This window comes from Procambarus clarkii, chromosome 31, assembly GCF_040958095.1.
Source record: "Procambarus clarkii isolate CNS0578487 chromosome 31, FALCON_Pclarkii_2.0, whole genome shotgun sequence".
NCBI lineage: Eukaryota > Metazoa > Arthropoda > Malacostraca > Decapoda > Cambaridae > Procambarus > Procambarus clarkii.
Window position 1 is genome coordinate 22470288 of NC_091180.1, and position 18782 is coordinate 22489069.

The following is an 18782-nucleotide window of genomic DNA, read 5'->3' on the forward strand; positions in this document are numbered from 1 at the left end:
TAAATATTAATGTTTTATATTTTATTAAAAATACAGATATATACTTTGTTTCATACGTTAAATGTAACAATATTTCAGTATATATTATATAAGCATAGTATATATAATTCAGTATATACAATATATAATAAGAGTGTCAGACCACGGAGGAAGAATTGAAACAGGAATTTCCTTTAGTACTTTCTTATATTAATACATCTTCAGAGCGAACCATTCCTTCTGAAGATGTATTAATATACGAAAGTACTTAGAGCATTCTATTGTGGTTTTAATATTGAACAATTATACATATACGAAACAGACAAATCTGGTGTCCGAAATAGTAAAAAATATTAGTGTGCGATGTGATCAATGTAAGGGGGATATTGGGTGTGCCTCGTATCCCCTACAACAACAAGAAGTTCGAGAGCGATGAGGCCGCCACCTACTAGCTTCAGGATGTCGTCGAATCTAAATCAACAATATACTACCGCCGCTACTTTCTCGGAAACGTAAGTACCTGCCGCTTTACTTCTCTCACCCTGCCTAGCCTGGCCTGGCCAGACCTGACCAGACCTGACCTGGCCTAGCCTTACCTAGCCTAGTCTGACCTGGCCTAGTCTGACCTGACCTGGCCTAGCCTTACCCAACACTAATCACCACACGTGACAGCCCAAACGAATCGCAAATAAGTACACGTAACAAGTCATATGCCCGGACACTCTTTCACCTTGGGGACTGAGTGGTAACTATTGTATAGAAGAGCCGGCTCCCTGAGAGTGGTAAGAGGGCGTGATAAGAGGCTAACGTGTGGTCTTGAAGGAAGTCGATAAAGCAGACAATTTTCAAAAGGAAGGGCAGCATAACGAGCAGACAGGAATGGACAGACAGTCGGTTATCCCATAATGTGTAATACGCCCTGCACAGCATGGGTGGAGTGGGGGGGGGGGGGTTGTAGCAGGGCACAGTATGGTGATGGTGCGGGTGAAGTACACACCCACTGAATTCCTGCCATCAATAATTGTTTTCATAACCATTAGAATAATGGCATCCCTCCAGCCACCATCCTTCCACTGACCCCCTCCTCTGGTCCTCCACCTCAGACAATAACCCCCAACACCCCCTCTCCCTTCCAGACATCAGCATGTCAAAATCAGTACCATAATGTGTTTAAACTATTTAAACTAAGTCATTGTGTATCTCAAGGTATCTTAATTCATTTGAAAGTGTACATGTGCATTCGTTCATATACTCGCCTAATTGTGCTTGCTGGGGTTGAGCTCTGGCTCTTTAGTTCCACCTCTCAACCGTCAATCAACAGGTGTACAGGTTTCTGAGCCTATTGGGCTCTATCATATCTACACTTGAACCTGTGTATGGAGTCAGCCTCCACCACATCACTTACTAATGCATTCCATTAGATATAATCATATATGATTACACATAATCATAATCATTCTATACACATAATCATATATGTGTACGTCAACGTATACATACATGCGTATATATATACCTCATATTAAAATACTGATAAACGAATGACCATGAACAAATTAATTTATAATTGTAGCATTATATATAATTTTAATAGACTAATTACGTGTTTATACATTTGAATGGTCCAGACAGGTGGCCAGCCTTGGACATATACACTTCTGGTAGGCACAATGACCTCATGTTAGACCCTTGATAGATTATGTGAGAGAGAGAGAGAGCTGGGGCAGGGAGGTGCGTGCCCCAGGGAGATAATCCATGCCCATGCCCCGCCTCGAGGTCAGTTCTCGAGTCACACCAAGAATAACAATCGAGCAAGTTGTCCTGACCAGGATGTGGCATATTAGGGAGGGTTGAGGAATAGGAAGCCTGTCTGATAGGGCTCTTGGCAAGCAGCTCTCCCTCAGTCTACCTATCTATATTTTTTTTTTTTTTTTTTTTTTTTTGAGATATATACAAGAGTTGTTACATTCTTGTACAGCCACTAGTACGCGTAGCGTAGTAGTGCATAAATACGGAAGAAATGTATCTAGGCCCTCCTCTTTTGGCTATTTGAACATAAAATTTGTTATGATATATCTTGCCATGAGTCCCAAGAAAGCCAGTGGTAAGGTTCAAGCCAAGAAAACACATGTGAGAATGACCATAGAGGAAAAACAAGAGAGCATTCATAAACATCAAAATGGTGCACAGGTTGTTGAACAAGCTAGGCAGTACAACAAATCTATGTCAACAATATGCACTGTACTTGCTAAGAAAAAGGACATTATGAACATTAAAGTGGCAAAAGGCATATCAACAATCCCGAAACAAAGAACACAACACTTGAGGATGTTAAAAAGTTTTTATTAATTTGGATACACAACAAGGAGTTAGCAGGTGATAGCATTTCAGAGGCCATCATTTGTGAGAAACCAAGGCATTTGCATGAAGACCTTTTAAAGAAAACCCCTGGAACGAGGGGGGGGGGGAAGATGAATCAAGTTTGAAAATGTGAAAAGTTTGTGTGACAATAGAGCCTCGTGGAAAACTTTTGCTGTGGTCATTACCTGGTGGAATGCACCCAGGATGGAGTATTAGGGCTATACATCTTTTAAATCATAAAAGTAATAAACATTTCCCATCAACCTTACAAACAATATTAACCTATTTTCATGTATTTCCCCCATGTGCATTTTAACAAAGTTGCTAAATTGCCTTTATCATTCTGTAAAATTTCAATTACAGTACTGTATGTATAATTTTGTTAGTATAAATGGACTGAATATTCTGAAATTGCTATTAATTTTACAATTTCAGATTCAAAGGTGGTCTGGACACCCAATTTGGTCAGACAGGTGAAGAGAGCATTTAGGATAGTTCGAAGAGATGAAGATGGTCGCAATTGTGTTCGAAGAGGCAAACGCCCCCCTTTGCTCCTGACATTATGTTCAGCCTATTGACCCCTGCACACCTAACACAAGATAGGTTGAAAACTCCTCCTTCATGTCATTGGTTCATTAGCCAGAAACTTAGGGCCCATGCAGGAATATCCCTAAAAAAAAAAAAGTGGCCCAACAATGCATCCTCCAAGTCTGGAGGATGAGCAGGAGCATTGTCGAGAAGCAGGCCCTTTAGTGTCAAACTTTTCTCTTGCAGATATTTTTTGATGGCAGGGCAAACCACTCTACATCACAGTTTTTCTGCACGTTATATATTTTTTAAAACTCTTGGATTTTCGGAATGATACACGAGCAAGGGTTTAATTTTCAAATCGCCACACAGCACAAGAGTTAGCCTATCCTGACACAAGTTAGCCCAAGTTAGCTTGTGTCCGGGCAGTGACGTCTCCTCTTGGGTAATGTATGTCCTCTTCGGCAATTTTTTCCAGAATAGCTATGTCTCCATACAATTAAACACTTGTTGTGGAATGTATCCATCAATACAGCACAGTGTATCTACAAAATTTTAATTTTTTACTTATATATAGTGTCACCTCGGCTTACGAATGAATATTTATGAACTTTTCGGGTTACGAGCCTAATTTCTTCGAAAAATTTGAATCGGGTTACAAACTTTGCCTCGGGAAATGAGTTTGTTGATATGCGTATTGGCTGACCTAGCGCGTGGTGGCATGGTGATCGCACCTCAGTTTACCAGTGTCTCCTGCCTAGTAACTATCGCGCCTGAATTCTTTATAAAGCATTACATTTGTTTTGGGATTTTTGGCTATTTGAACATAAAATTTTGTTATTATATATCTTGCCATGAGTCCCAAGAAAGCCAGTGGTAAGGTTCAAGCCAAGAATACACATGTGAGAATGACCATAGAGGAAAAACAAGAGAGCATTCATAAACGTCAAAACGGTGCACAGGTTGTTGAACTAGCTAGGCAGTACAACAAATCTATGTCAACAATATGCACTATACTTGCTAAGAAAAAGGACATTATGAGCGTTAAAGTGGCAAAAGGCATATCAACAATCCCGAAACAAAGAACACAAACACTTGAGGATGTTGAAAAGTTTTTATTAATTTGGATACACAACAAAGAGTTAGCAGGTGATAGCATTTCAGAGGCCATCATTTGTGAGAAACCAAGGCATTTGCATGAAGACCTTTTAAAGAAAACCCCTGGAACGAGGGGGAAAAAGATGAATCAAGTTTGAAAATGTGAAAAGTTTGTGTGACAATAGAGCCTCGTGGAAAACTTTTGCTGTGGTCATTACCTGGTGGAATGCACCCAGGATGGAGTATCAGGGCTATACATCTTTTAAATCATATAAGTAATAAACATTTCCCATCAACCTTACAAACCATATTAACCTATTTTCATGTATTTCCCTCATGTGCATTTTAACAAAGTTACTAAATTGCCTTTATCATTCTGTAAAATTTCAATTACAGTATACTGTATATAATTTTGTTAGTATAAATGGACTGAATATTCTGAAATCACTATTAATTTTACAATTTCAGATTCAAAGGTGGTCTGGACACCCAATTTGGTCAGACAGGTGAAGAGAGCATTTAGGATAGTTCGAAGAGATGAAGATGGTCACAATTGTGTTTGAAGAGGCAAACGCCCCCCTTTGCTCCTGACATTATGTTCAGCCTATTGACCCCTGCACACCTAACACAAGGTAGGTTGAAAACTCCTCCTTCATGTCATTGGTTCATTAGCCAGAAACTTAGGGCCCATGCAGGAATATCCCTAAAAAAAAAAAGTGGCCCCAACAATGCATCCTCCAAGTCTGGAGGATGAGCAGGAGCATTGTCGAGAAGCAGGCCCTTTAGTGTCAAACTTTTCTCTTGCAGATATTTTTTGATGGCAGGGCAAACCACTCTACATCACAGTTTTTCTGCACGTTATATATTTTTTAAAACTCTTGGATTTTCGGAATGATACACGAGCAAGGGTTTAATTTTCAAATCGCCACACAGCACAAGAGTTAGCCTATCCTGACACAAGTTAGCCCAAGTTAGCTTGTGTCCGGGCAGTGACGTCTCCTCTTGGGTAATGTATGTCCTCTTCGGCAATTTTTTCCAGAATAGCCATATCTCCTCACAATTAAACACTTGTTGTGGAATATATCCATCAATACAGTATCTACAAAATCTTTAAAATCACGAACAAATCTTTCAGCCCCTACTTTGTCTGAGCTGGCACCCTCACCATGCCTCACAACACTATGAATACCACATCTTTTTTCAAAATTTCTCAAACCATCCCCTACTCACCTTAAACTCTTTTGTATCTGCAAAACTCTTTCTAGGGGTTTTCTTTATAAGATCTTGCATGAAGATTTCATTGTTGACCAAACCACACACTGGAAATTGAATAGACGACGACATTTCGATCCGTCCTGGACCATTATAAAGTCGATTGTGATGAGATGAGGGAAGCAAGAGCATTAAGTAAGCAAGAGAGAGAGGTGAGGAGATGGCAAGTATGTACGTATGTACATGAATAAAACATGTACATACTTATACATAACGTGTGTAAATAGTGTAATAAACACAATAACAGTATTTTGGGAGGAGGAATGTTGGCGAGTAATGTGTTGGAGGAGGGAGGGAGGACTGGCAGGGTGTGGCAGCTCACTCATGTTTTTTGGGCTCACCATACCAACATAGTGGATCGTTATGGTGAATACATACGTAGATGGGTATATACAATGTGTGTATATAGTGTAATAACAGCAAAAACACTGTTTGATTGTAGAATATGTCGCATATATGAGGCCCATAATTTTGAGCATAGCGATGTTCTATACTTTGAATTATATAAATTCCACAAATTACACACTTTTAAATAATATTACAGCAAAAAAGAAGAAGAAATGAATGAGAAACTTCAAAATAATTGCACAACATTTTATTCGCAGCAACTGCCGTCGCACGGGGTGGCGGGGCCGACAGACCCCCATCGCTCCAACGCTCAGCGCCCATAATTTGCTCAACTTCCCAGCTCCATCGCAGCTAAAGTAAGTCACATACAATATTTTTTGTTTAGTTTCCCCGTGATCAGACTCTGCATTTTATCCAATATAAGAAGAGAAAAAAATTTTTTGGAAAGAATTTATTTCTTGTGCACCAGGGTGTTATTTGGAGACAGCAGTTCAGTGGTTAACTACTAAATTTTTTTTTCTCCCACACACGCACCCCCCTAGGAAGCAGCCTGTAACAGCTAACTCCCAGATACCTATTTACTGTTAGGTAACAGGGGTCATCCCCTTTTGTACAAAGAATCTGCTAAAGCTTTTAGGGCTAATCTTTGACACTCGTTTGTCTTTGTCGCCCCATATTTTTTACGTCCGAGTTGAATGCTCTAAGGCCCTTAACTAACTTTAGGTCATGTCCCATACTTCTTGGGGAGCTAATCGACACTGCTCCTCTCTTTACATTCCTCTCTCGTTCTGTCTAAACTCGATTATGGCCCTGTTTACTCGTCTGCTTCTCCTTCTACCCTTCACCATCTGGACACACTGCATCATACTGGGTTACGGCTCAGCTCTGGTACCTTTCCTTCGACACCTACCCTAAGCCTGTATGTTGAAACTGGCGTCCTGTTTCTACAGGATCGCCATGATCGCTACTGTCTTCTCCACCTTGCACGGTCCTTACAGCACCCTCACTCTTGCTTATGTCATGCCTTGACCTTTACCCATCCTGTGGTTCCTGTTCCCCTTCACCACCTATCTCTTTCTGTACGGTTGTCTCTCTTACAAAATGCTCTTTCAGTTTGTGTTACCAATATTTCCCCTCGTGTCATTCCGTCTTTGCCCCTATGGAGGGGTCCCCGTTCCTAAATTCTGTAAGCCTTGACCCACATGACTAAAACTTTTACCCCTCCTACAGTTCTAAATCACCTTTTCCTTGAACACTTTTCTTCACACTTCCACTCTATTTCCGTCTTCACCAATGGGTCTTAAGTCTGCAGACGGTGTAGGCTACTCTGTTGTTTTTCCTGACTGCACCTTTGTGTCTCCTGCCTCCGGAGACTAGCATCTTCATGGCAGAACTTTATGCTATTCTCTATGCTCTTCATCAACTCTTTTCTCGCTGTCAATCCTCTGTGTTTGTAGTTGACACTTGCAGTGCCCTCATGGCTCTAGAATCCTTTAATCCAGTCCATCCTTTGGTAGTTGAAATTCAACATTGGCTGTTTCTTATCTCCAGTAGATTTAAGACAGTGGAATTTCGCTGGATTCCCACCCATATTGGTGTGTTCTTAAATGAGCGTGCGGACACTGCCGCTAAGGACGCTATCCGCACCTGTCCCATCTCCCGTAAAGGTATTCCTTATTATGACTTTTACCCAGTTATTCATTTCCCCATTGTTGCCCGTTGTCAGGGTTGTTGGTCTTCTGTTACTGGTAACAAATTGCGTGCTCCTAAGAGTAGTGTGTTCCTGTGGCCTTCCTCCTACCACCGTAACCGGTGGTGGGAAACGGCTCTGGCGAGGTTGTATATTGGTCATACACGTTTAACTCACGGGCACTTAATGGAGCGCTGCCCTGCTTCTTATTGTCCAAACCGTTGTCTCTACATGTCCTGACTTCCAGGACTTACGTGTCTTGCTTCCCGACCATTCCTCACTGTCAATTGTCCCTCGATAAAATTCTTGGTAAATTCAATACCTTTGATATTGTTCGCCATATGCGTTTTTGTTCTTGTATTGGCGACGTTAGTGATATTTAGCGCACTATGATTATCCCACACATTTGATGGTTTGATAATTACTGTACTGTACAGTACTTTGGTTTGGAATGTATCAAATAAAGTTGTTTCATGTATTCAAATGTGTGAGAAAATCCACTGGGGCTGTGAGATGAAGTGAACCTGTAACAAAGGCATTGCCAGTTGCATACTCTACCACCACTGATGGTAAAAGTCTTACAACTGGATATCTTGTGTGACGGGTTATGGTATGACAGCTATACTGAACCAAGATGGTATGGCTCTCCCTCACATAAATGAAAGAAATGCTGCTATTGGCCTTGCAGTGTGTAAGTTGCAGGTGGAAACAAATGAAAATTATCAAATAAATAATTAAACAATTTATTGAAATAGTAATGAACAAAAATAACACATGACAATACTTGACTATCATGTAATGCAAAGGTGAACAAGTTAGTATGACCTTAAATACAAAAAATAAACTATAAGCAATGAATAAAAGTATGAAGATATACTGGTGTTCTGAAGACAGCTACCATACCACCATGGCATCAGTCACACGATGTTGGCTGGAAGCGGACGACGGGTTAGAGACACCAAGGTGATCCTAGAGCACTAAGGGAGAGATTGCCTCTCCAGGGAGGCAGCGCTCTTTATATAGTCCGGTGGTGATGACTCATCCAGTGTCAACACGAGGTGGACATCTGGTCAACTAGCAAACTGCTCGTTGTGGCTGGCGGTGCCTTTGTGTTGAGCTGTACCACTGTCAGTTGAAGGCGGCTAACTGCTTGTTTGTGGGGACAAACTGTCAGTTAGCAGTGGCGCCCGGCTTGCCTCTGAGTCGTACCAGGCCGTGCCAGGCCCTGGGGGGTATGGAGAGGTGGCAGGACTGATGACTCTTCTGGGCTGGTGTAGATGTATACTTCCAGTGCAGAGGCATTGAAGGTGAAGGGAAAAGGCAGTTCCACTGCTATGCAGGGGATTCACGTGACACTTGTGAAGCCACAGAAAGTCTGGAGGCCCTACTGAAGCCAGTCCAAGTATTAAATAAAACCCCTGAAGTACGCCGGTGAAGGGTAAAGTGAAGGGTGAAGCAAGACCGTATGCCCCAACTTCAGGCACACACAGAAAATCACGTTTTGGTCCCGCCTCTCAACTGTGTATTTGAAGTTGGGGCGTATGGTGTTGAACTGCTTCAGCCTTCACCTGAGTGCTTGTAGGTCTTACGTAAGACGTTGACTCAAGGAGGGGCCTCAAAACTTGCTGTGATTTATGGGGAAATCTGGTTGTAAGACTTTTACAAAGTCAGTAATATACTGTGGTAGAGTATGCAGCTGCCAGTGCCTTGGGCAAGGGTTTACGTCGCCTCACAGCTCCAGTGGATTTTCTGCTTGGTGTATATCAGGTTGTGAATTTGTGTGTGTACCGTATTGTTATGATCGCCGTCTGATAAGTCCTTTCTGGCCTCAAGAGTCATTTTTACCCACCTAGAAAGATTGCAGATGGCCAAAGCAGTTATTTAAGTTAAGAAGGGACAAGTCTTAAACAGAATTTTGCATAATATTTGACTGTAAAGGGGTAAATTGAGGTAGATTGAAAAACAAAATGGTGAACCGGGCAGGCGGTACTCACAATTAGGCGAGTACACTCGGGAACTTTTAAAGTGCAACCAAACATGCTTTAGGCTCTCACAACAAGAGGTGAGTGGTGGTGGCTCAGGTGCTCAGCCAATCAGAGCACCTAAGGAGGGAGGGCAGGAGTGAGAGGGGGGTGGTATGTGGAAGTTTGGTGACAGTTGTGTGTAGTTTGTTCATCTTCATTGTAAGTTTCATGGCTTGGTGTGCATTTCCCTAGTAAATTTAATTAGGGAAAAATTCAGGTGTTTGATTTTTTAAATCAACTTTTTAAATGTTGAGTTGTTAAAGCCTCAAAGTGCATGGAGTTGGTTTGGGAGTATGGCATCCTCATGCTGTTGCGTGCTCGCGTGAGGTAGCAAAGGTGATGTAAAGTTGTGGGGTGTACATGCTTGGGACGTCCTCTCTCGGGATGGCTGGTGTTAGACATGTGTGTTTGTCGGTTGTTGAAAAGCCGTCATCCTTTGCTGTTGTGGTATTGATTTTACATTGTTCATCTTGTAATTAATACTGTAGTGCGATATCTAGGGCTACCATTTGTAGGTTTAAAATGTCTAATACAAACAGTTGTCCAATGAGTTTTAATAGGAAATATCATCCACCAAGCACCATTGTACAATTATATTAATTGATAGTATATGGATTGTGCAGAACTGCTTAGAATGATCTTTAACACTTGGCTATATTGGTCATGTCAAATACCTGCGCGGTGAATGCTCAAAGACCCTTTCTTTATTCAGTGTTGTCACATACCTCATGGGGGTATGGATAGGCAAACACTCATTCGGTTAAACTTGTCTTGTAGTACTTTCAGAGCTCAGTAATTTGGAATCTGGTTAGCACTTTCCAAATAAATTGACCTTTAAAGTGAATTCCTATTTAGGTTTAAAACATTATACCGAATGAGAAACTCGGATTATATAGCCGAACACCAGAAATGTTGTTATTCAATTTGGTTGGCTAAAGCACATTCAAGGACTACACATTACATGGCATTCCAGGATTCCTCTATACCTTGCCTTATGCTGTAAACATTGCCACAACCCTGTGTTTTATTGATTTAAATGGCCACAGGGAGGCATACAACACTGCAGATTATGATGTCATTAGTTATCCACTGTGCTGACAAGTGGGCTGACTGATGTTCGTTGACACCTGTATCGTGCTTCAATTTAATCACCAGGAGATCACCCTCTCACTAGACTCGTCTGTAGGAAGTACAGTATAGTATCTCAAATTACCTTGGATCATAAATAGCATAAGACTTGGGGGTAGGAGAGGGTTGCAGTGTTTGTCATGGCTCTCAGTTGTTCCTGGTATTAGGCAATTTAGTTCTGGAATCATTTTTGTTGGCCAATGTTAAACTTTTTCGAAAGTAGATGTTTTTCTGAAAGGGAAGGGGGGGGGGAACCTCTATGCTTGGATACAGTTATCTAAGTGAATACTTAGATTTATACAGTAGAATAACTACCTTCTTTTCCTTAGTCAAAAAGGTTGCTTGTTTATTTCTAGGGACTTGTATTTTCTTTTATTTTTAACTGCAGCAACTTTCAGTGAATGATAGATTCTTACTGAAAGGACCTTTACTTCATTGTTGTTGCTTTATGGTCATCTCATTGTGTACAGGGATTCCGCGAAGCTTTTGGGGTTAGTCTTTGACACTCGTTTGTCTTGGTCAGCCCATATCTCTTGCCTCCGAGTTGAATGCTCTAAGGCCCTTAACCTCCTTAAGGTTTTGTCCCATACTTCTTGGGGAGCAGATAGGCGCACGCTCCTCTATTTGCACTCCTCTCTCGTCCTGTCTAAACTCGATTATGGTTGCCCTGCATACTCTTCTGCTTCTTCTACTCTTCGCCATCTTGATGCTTTGCACCATACTGGGTTGCATCTCGGCTCTGGTGGCTTTCGTTCGACTCCCGCCCTTAGTTTGTATGTTGACACTGGCTTTCTCTCTCTTCAGGACTGCCGTGATCGCTACTGTCTTTGCTATCTTGCGCGGTCCTTCCAACATCCTTCCTCTCGCCTCTGTCGTGCATTGACTTTTCCTCCTCCTGTGGTTCCTGTTCCTCTTCATTGTCTCCCACTTTCTGTCCAGTTATCTCGCTTACAGGATTCTCTTTCTGTTCATATTTCTAATGTTTCTCCTCGTATTGTTCCTTCATTACCTCCGTGGAGAGTCCCCCTTCCCAAGTTTTCTACGTCCTTGACTTGTATTACTAAAGCCTCTACCCCTCCTACAATTCTGAAAAGCCTCTTCCTTGAGCACTTTTCTTCGCACTCCCACTCTATTTCCATCTTCCCTGATGGGTCTAAGTCTGCGGATGGTGTGGGCTACTCTGTTGTTTTTCCTGACCGTACTTACATGTGTCGCCTCCCTTCGGAGGCTAGCGTCTTTCCGGCAGAACTTTATGCTATTCTCTCTGCTCTTTGTCTCTTGCTTTCTCATTCTCATTCCTCCTGTGGTTGTAGTTGATTCTCGTAGTGCCCTCATGGCTCTAGGGTCCTTTAATCCTGTCCATCCGGTGGTCATTGAGATTCAACATTGGCTGTTTCTTATTTCTAGTAAATTTAAATCAGTAGAGTTTTGCTGGGTTCCCAGCCATATTGGTGTTTCAATGAGCATGCGGATGCTGCCGCTAAGGAAGCTATCCGTTCTTGTCCCATCTCCCGTAAAGGTATTCCTTATTCCGACTTTTATCCTGTTATTCATTCTTCCCCGTTGGCAGGGTTGTTGGTCCTCTGTGGTTGGTAACAAGCTGCGTACTCTTAAACTTAGTGTGTCCCCGTGGCCTTCCTCCTACCACCGTAACCGGCGGTGGGACACTGCTTTGGCACGGCTGTGGGTTGGTCATACCCGCTGAACCCACGGTCACTTAATGGAGCGCCACCCTGCTCCTTATTGTCCGAATTGCGTTGTCCCTCTTACAGTTGTGCATATCCTTGTTGAATGTCCCGACTTCCAGGACGAGCGTGTGTCTTGCTTTCCGACCGTCCCTCGCAGTCACTTGTCCCTCGATAGAATTCTAGGTGAATCGGATACTTTTGATATCGTTCGCCTTATGCGTTTTTGTTCTCGTATTGGCATTCTTGGTGATATTTAGTGCCCTCTGATTATTTCGCACTTTGGTGCCTTCTTTTGGTAATTACCTTGCCTTCATTGTTGTTTCATTTTAATGTGGTAGTTGTGATATGGATTGTTCTGGCTCACGTGCAAGGTCTTGGATTTTTGTCTGTTTTATATTAAGAAATTGCCAGTCTTGTTACTATTTGTAGAGTTAGAGATCTGCATTAAGGCCTCAATATTATATTCTTTATTTTTTTATAACATGTTATCAGCAATTTTTGTGGTTGGTAATATTTAGATTAATGTCAGTGATGTATATGACAAGGGTTAAGACCCGTTGTGGTATGACAGCATTTTTCCCAGTCTTTTGTCCTTTCTACCATGTACCTGTTTGTTGCTTCTTGGTCTTTCATTTGGTACTTTGGCTATTAAAACAATGGCCTTTGGTAATGTTGCAATTACCATTTCTAAAAAAAATGAGCAGGTTCATTAGGCAGGGTTTGTTTTTAGCAAACAAAGTTTTACAAAAAAATTTCCATTCCTTCAGGACCTTGCAGATGTTAGGTCAAACTAATTGACAGTAATCTGTTTTGCCCTTTCAAACAATGATGGTTTTAATCTAGGTAAAATATTTCAGAATATCTGAAGTTTGGCAGACAAATCATTTAAGAGCTTTGATTAAATTTAAGTTACCAAAGACTTTGTGAAAACCATGTTGTATAGATGCTTCAGTGTCACTTTTCTAATGTTCTGTAAATTTAACAATGATCTTTAGTTAATTTAATTATAATTTGTACAATGCTTAGGTGTTGCATAGCTTTAAATTTACTTTCAAATATGAAAACTAAAATATTGACTAAAGTTTCTTCCACTTTAATATTTCAGACTAATTTGCAATATTTGTTAGTTTATGTAAATTTAATAGGTAGTCCACTTTTACATCTTTTCAATGCATTTTGCATGCACCTATGTAACAAGTTACAAATAGGTGTAAATTTTACCAAGTATTTATTTTCAAAGTAAAAAAAAATTCAGATGTTTAAACATTGCATCAATAGCAGTAAACAATAATTTCCAGCATAATTTCAGGATAAGGTATATAAAGTAGTTTCATTAAAATTGTTTTATTTAATAAGATTTACATATAGTATTTATAATACATCTAATATTTATTACTGTTTCAGGTTGTGGGACAGATGCTCCTAGATGAACAGAAGATCCAAAAGGCAGAGACAACTCCAGAGACAATCACCTGTAAAAGAAAAATAAACATTAAACAGGGACACTACTTTTATTATCACCAATGCCTAATAGTAAGCCAAAAAAAATCCTAACAGCCAATCTTTTAAGATTGGCCTATCCCTTCCTCTGATTTTAGTGCAGAGCTTGTTCCCTGAATGGGTGCATTACATCCACCACTTTAGTGCCATCAACACATTATACATATGCTTTACTGAAAGCACTGTACAATGCATGCCAGGCACTAAAGTTTTAGATGCATCCACCCATTCAGCAAACAAACCCTGTGAGAATTAACAATGTAACCATTGTTAAGGGTCCCTAAACCTATGCAAATCTAGTCCATCTATTAGATGGGTAGTAAAGCCAAGCCAGGGAAATCTGCAGGACTGCCTGGTCCCCTTTTATGAAATGGGGTAGGATCAGTACAAACTGCATCATCCCCTGTGGGTTGTAACAGTAGGACATTGTTACACACCTATAAATGGACTAGATAAGAGAATTAAGATTAGGTCATTGATATAGCTAAAACATCAAATTCAAACTCACCCACTTTTGTAGATTTCCTTTTGCAGAGTAAAGGAGCCTCACTCCAAGCCAGTCCATGAATCATAATCTATTTCAACAAATTAATTTCAGATTTAAAGCCAATCTTGCTTTACTTTTCAAATTAGCATTCAGTAGTTTACAAATTCAGATGGAAAAAATTTCTTTAAGGAATTTACCTTTCCTACATATTCTAGTAGCAGTAGTAAAGATCTGATTTAGCAATATAAATATATATGGCATCAATTTGCCAAGTTTCAGTAAATGTCATTTGAGAAACTATCCACAACTGCACTTCAATGGCAATTTACATTTATCTTTAGCCAATGCTATATTGTTTAAGTTATTACTATTTTTTTACTTTTATGCAAATCTATTCAGATTAACCTTTACTACAACTCGCCTGATTCTGTTTAAGCAATTAACTCTTCCAACTGACAGAGACTTCTGGACTTTCCAAACCACATTCTGGAAAACTATATAAATTTAAAACCAAGCTAACGTAAACATTGAATATTTTTTTTACTTTCAAGGGAAAAATACCATCACTTATAACAAAACTTTTCCTGCCATTAACTTTGACTCATGATTACCCATAACAGTTATACATTTATAGATTAAAGCTTATTTAACATTTAATGTTAACTAAACAAGATTTATATTTCATTAAAATTATTAATAAAACACCCTCAACTATGCTGTTTAAGATCTAATACCCCACATTACAATTTTTACAATTTCAACATACCATTCTATTCAATACATTCCTGAAAGGACTAAACTTGCAGATATGGTACCTAATAGCCTAAGCCTAGACTTCCATACCCTAATATTTAATAGGTTTTTAGCAATTAACTTCTACCCTCTAATTCCAATGTACACAACACTACTTACTGTAGATCTGCAAGTATTTTGTTGCCAGGACCTTCCACAACCTGTCATGTGAACAGTAAATATTACTAAAAAGTTATTTGCATAGCGATGTTATTTTGTTCATACCTGTACCACCAGTTTAACAGTTGCCATTTTAAATGGCACACCAAGTATCTTGTTGTCCCATCTTTATTAATTACAAACAAAGCTATAGTCATTTCAAGTCAACATCCTATACAAATTTTATTTTCCAACAACTTTAGTCATGAACATTTTTCTGGAACATTGCAAACAAACTTTAATTTAACAACCATGTATAAAATTTGAATAAAAGCAATACAAAATATATGTACAAATTATTATTCTTTTGCAACCACTGCTTACTACTAGGGGGACAAATTTATTCTGTTGAATTATGTACCAAGCTTTTTAGTCTGAAAATTCATAATTAACCCAACTATACTACCAAGACAATGTGATTTTACTAAATTTAGTAATATTTTTACACTAGCAACTATACAAGGCCATATTCTCTAGTTATCACCACACTTCTGCAGGTGTAAGGTTCTATCTCCCCCATCTGCAGCACTTATGACCACACTTGGTCTTTATTATAAATTTCTTTATGAACCTGATACAGTACTGTTAATGGATTAAATGTTTTGTGGGAACAATTTAGCTACAGTTCTGCCAAAGGAATGATTAACACACCATGCAAGCCAACTAATATTAAAGTTAGAAATATTTATTAAAAGCAGAAGTTTTTATATCATATGGGATGTTATTTTAGAAGAATGGGTGGTGTGGTGGTTATGTTATGGTTGAGTAACATGGTACAAGAGGGCAAGTAGTTGCTGAGCAAGTATGCCAATTTCAATTTCTAGCAAACTGGCAGATACAGCAGAAGTGCACACTTTCTGCATGGATTCTAATGGCTAGAGAGTTACTGGTCACCATTCACTAATGACTAGGGGAAGTTAGCTCAGAGCATCTTTGATGTGCTTTGATGGCAACGAAAATGTTGCCCCCTTCAAAAGTTAAGCTTGTCTACAGCATTTCGTTTTTAATTAACTATGTAAGGGGGAGATTCTGAATAGCAAGTGCCAATAGGCACTGCCACTGGCTTATGGCAAAAGATTCTGTAGCAATAGAACTATAAGCCACACTTTCTCCCCCCCCCCTTCCTCCCAACTGTTCAGTGTCAAAAGGGAGGGGGGTGTCCATTTACTGTACCACTTACATTTTAGTGTGGGCTTCATCCACTATTCTGATGTTAGCTGGAACATTTGTGCCAGCTGCTGGTTTGAAAGGGAGGCATACCATGTGCCAATTCAGGAAGCTTTCCACGTTCCTCACTGCATGTCAGCTCAGGACCTCACTACCATGTTGGGAGGCAGTTGAAGACTAACCAATCAACATCCCAGGCTGGAGAGCAGTGCCAGCTCGGGGAGAATTTACCACCTGCAAAAAATTTAATACTCTTAACAATCTACAACATCTATCTCATCTTTACCTAGCCCCCAAACCTTACATTTGTCAGCATTAAACTGCATCTGGTAGTCTTAACCATTTCAAAACTATATAGGGCATCGGTATCTTATTTGCCAATTCTGCAACTATTGCAGTCTAAACCATAATCTTGCGAATAACCGAGGTCCAAGGAGAGCTTTTAGGCACTACTTACAACACTTCTCCCAACTTAACCCCATTTATACTAATTTCCTTTGGTATAGCCATGACCTAATCAACTTCAGTCAGCATTCCCAATGATCCGAGCCCCTATCAATTTTGCGCCACTATCAAAATCTCTGCTGAAGTCAAGGTACACAAAATCACAAACCTTATCACCATTTCCTCAACTATGCAACCTAATCCATGAACATTTAGTAATAAAACTATGCGATTCATGTATCTAGTCATGTTTCTCAAAAAGAGTAGAGAAATGGCACTTGCAATGTTAGATTCTAGTAACTTTCCTCACAATAGACTAAGCTAATTGGTCACTAACTTAAGCGTTAAAGTTAACTCAAACCTTTCCTTTAAAACTTGCTATATTAGGAACTTTCCACGACCGGCCTTTACCCGACATAATTAAATAGGGTAAAAACGGTATATTAAATGCAGTAAAACTACGGTAAATTCCGTAGATAAATGATAAACTTGCATTCTTTAAGCATGGGCTGCATAGCAAGTGAACTAAACTAAATGTTAAGCACCCTGGCAAACCACTTCGTTCTATTCAATTTCTTTATTTAATCACTTTGTCCGGCTAGAATTTTTAGATTAGATTAAAGGAACACCCTCCCTGGTAACGGCTGAACTAGTTAACCAAATACAAATATTTAGGTAAAATACTTTCATAAAACCCGTCTACTTCCCCCACCAGTAGACTTGTTCAGCTAAAGGCATAATGTAATGTTCCACTTTAGTAAATAAAAACTTAAAAAAACACTACCCCATCTGTGTAGTTACCGGTTACCTGACATTCTACGCTTAAAATAACCCATCTATTCCCCATAATTGTTCGATATAACTTACCTCTCACCCGCTGGTCGAGTACACAGCAGTATATATCCTCCTCCATCACTCACCGCGTGGATACTATTTCACTCTGGCCGCAAATTGCCTCAAATCACCTACGTTGTCCATAAACATATATAGAAGAGCAACTGACCGTAACACCCGTATAGCGATCATCACATAACGTGGGAACATTAGTAGTACTGCTGTCAAAACATAGATGGCGCCAGGACAAACGGTAATTCCTATGGACTCGCCTAGTTATGCCTAGGGAATTGAGCTTCAGCTGTTTGGTCCCGCCCCTCAGCTGTATTCACCAAGTTGTACTCACCTAATTTGTGCTTGCAGGGGTTGAGCTTTGGTTCTTTGGTCCCGACTCTCAACCGTCAATCAACAGTTTACAGATCCAGTTTCTGCCGTTCTTCTGACATAAAAAGACCTTTGGTTTAATAAGTTATTAAGATGTTTTCAACAATATTACTAGGGCGTTCACCGATTCTAACATGGGCGACCCTTTTGGAAACGCAACACATGGGTTGACCTGATTGATATATGGATCAGATTCCATTAAGGTTCGGAAGAGTAACAATAAATGGGGAAAACTCTCTGAGATGGAAACAAACTTCAGGGACATCTCCATCGAGCAACACGTTAGTAAAGTTGAAATGGGGATATATTGGGTTGGTCTGGACATTAGCTTCAACTACATGTGGGTCACTGTGTACTTATCTGCCTCCTGGAGATGCTACATCATCTGTAGGTAGCTGTGGTCTCTAGGAGCAGCTGACTAATGTGGGATAATGTCAGGCGCCGCAGCTGCCCTCCGCCAGGTCAACAACAGAGTACCACTCATTTATAAACAATACCACTCCTTAAAGTGGTATTTCCATTTTTACACTAGATTATTGTTCTTAAACAAGCCCCCAGTTGTAACAACAATCCCGAATTACTCAGCAAAAGTGTGCAATTAGAGCAATACCAAACTGTAGTCCCAGACACCACTGTGCTCCTTCACTTGTTGATGGTGGTGCTTTACACCTGTCGGCACACGGGTTAATGTTGAGACTGACAAGGTTTCAAAGGTGTGTGTAGCCTTGTGGTGTAGAGAGGAGTGGCGCCCTGTTAGAGGGAGACTTGAGCTAGGGCGAGATGTTGTGTTTATGGCGTCAGCTGATCCTTGGTGCTCCTGTGTTTGGCTGCCCGTGGCGCCAGGTTTAAATGTGGCGCGGGTCACATGTGGACCAATTTTTAGGTTGATTGGAGGTATT

General features: G+C 40.2%; 2 long non-coding RNA genes across 4 annotated transcripts; one reads left to right on the forward strand and one right to left on the reverse strand.

Moving 5' to 3' along the window:
- Positions 1 to 208: 208 nt before the first annotated feature.
- Positions 209 to 13619, forward strand: LOC138370319 (uncharacterized). Its single transcript, XR_011230078.1, has 5 exons — positions 209 to 491; positions 2776 to 2943; positions 4435 to 4598; positions 5844 to 5942; positions 13521 to 13619. It is a non-coding gene; the product is annotated as an uncharacterized lncRNA (long non-coding RNA).
- Positions 13445 to 18709, reverse strand: LOC138370320 (uncharacterized). Of its 3 annotated transcripts, none has more exons than XR_011230079.1 (5): positions 17846 to 18709; positions 16235 to 16455; positions 15016 to 15056; positions 14125 to 14191; positions 13445 to 13588 (listed from the first exon to the last, which is right to left on the reverse strand). It is a non-coding gene; the product is annotated as an uncharacterized lncRNA (long non-coding RNA). The 3 variants fall into 3 exon arrangements; XR_011230080.1 differs by lacking the exon at positions 17846 to 18709 and adding an exon at positions 17533 to 17839; XR_011230081.1 differs by lacking the exon at positions 14125 to 14191 and having other exon boundaries at positions 17846 to 18707.
- Between the last annotated feature and the right edge of the window lie 73 nt (positions 18710 to 18782).